The sequence below is a fragment of the Capsicum annuum genome, chromosome 9 (genome assembly GCF_002878395.1).
Source record: "Capsicum annuum cultivar UCD-10X-F1 chromosome 9, UCD10Xv1.1, whole genome shotgun sequence".
In the NCBI taxonomy this organism is placed as follows: Eukaryota; Viridiplantae; Streptophyta; class Magnoliopsida; order Solanales; family Solanaceae; genus Capsicum; species Capsicum annuum.
The window spans coordinates 200,746,067-200,747,582 of record NC_061119.1 but is presented as its reverse complement, the minus strand read 5'-3'; positions in this window follow the sequence as shown (position 1 = coordinate 200,747,582).

Sequence of the window (1,516 nt, the reverse complement as noted above, 5' to 3'; positions counted from 1 at the left end):
ATTAAAAGAAAAACTCTACAATTAATTCTATTTAAGTCAAGTTTTTGACATTCGTTGGTACGTTTGGCTATCTTTTCCTTATTTTTATGTAAAAATTGTTTGTTTATCTAAGTCCGTCCCTTAATGTTTTTTTGCCTGTTCCGTAACTACAACTTTAATTCCATTGTCATGTTTTTGCTATGTTTCTTGTAGGGTATAGAATTTTTGGTGGTAAATATATTCTTTTAGCTACTTTTTTCGATTTGCTTTAAAGTTATGTTTTTTATTAGTTTCAATTATATTGGTCTATTATCTATTTTGTTGTAGCGTTTGCTTTCTTACTATTTGTTAATGTTAATTTTTAATTAGGGGGGAGATGAATGTTCGATTGAGTTTTGAGATATTTTTGTATAAAGGTTAGTTTTAATCGTATTGATATTCTTTGAGCTACTTTTTCGACTTGCTTTAAAGTTGTGATTTTTGTTAGTTTTAATCACATTGTTCCATTATCTATTTCGTTGTAGTGTTTGCTTTCTTATTATTTGTTAATGTTAATTTTTAATACAGGTGGTAGATAAATGCTCAATTGAGTTTTGAGAAATTTTGTATAAACGTTAGTTTTAATCGTATTGTTCCAACATCTCTATTATTATATTATTTTCTTGTAATTTACAAATGATAGATGAATATTCAATCCGATTTGAGGAATTTTATAATATGAGAAGGAGGGAAAAGAAAATGGACATATTTACAATGACTTCCTTTGTAGCCTTCATACGTAGACAAAACTATCCTAAACCTAATCATGCAAATCCTAAATCTAACAAATTAACAAAAGACAATGACATAACCTATGTAAACCCAAATATAATCTCTATTCATATCCAAATATAAACCCAATAAATGACAATTTTTGCCCCTCCCCCTTTGTATTCTTCCACATATCTCTCTCTCTATATATTGTATATATACTTGTATATATTTGATTTAATTAATCTTAAAATTATTAACTACAATTCACAAAATAATAGTTAATATTATGGATATGATAAAGGTTTTAGCAATGGGAGGACAACTAAAGAAGGGAGGGAGTAGTGTTTTGGGATGAAAAAGAAAGATGTAAAATAGTCAAGATTTTTATGTCTTATGATACCCATCTTATTCGTTCAATTTAATTCCTGTTTGTTGATGACAATGGACACTTTGTTTTATAGAAAATCATGGTACTGATCATAGTTTCAACTTTATCACGGTAAGCCCAATCGTTAAGTAGTTTATATTAGGATACAAGATTAGGAGGTCTAAGTGCGTTCATAAAATTTAGTAGTGTTGTCCTTTTTTAGTAGTCGTAATATATCATATATGTTGTTTCGAGTAGATTGCATGTGGTGTTATTTTGTGGTAGTATTGATTTATTATTATTTGTTGTTGTGTTGTCTTGAGTCGATGAGGTACAGACAATGTATACTCTACCCTCTCTGTATCCCATCTATTGTTGTTGTCGTTAAGTATATATTAGGATAGAAAGTTAGGAGGT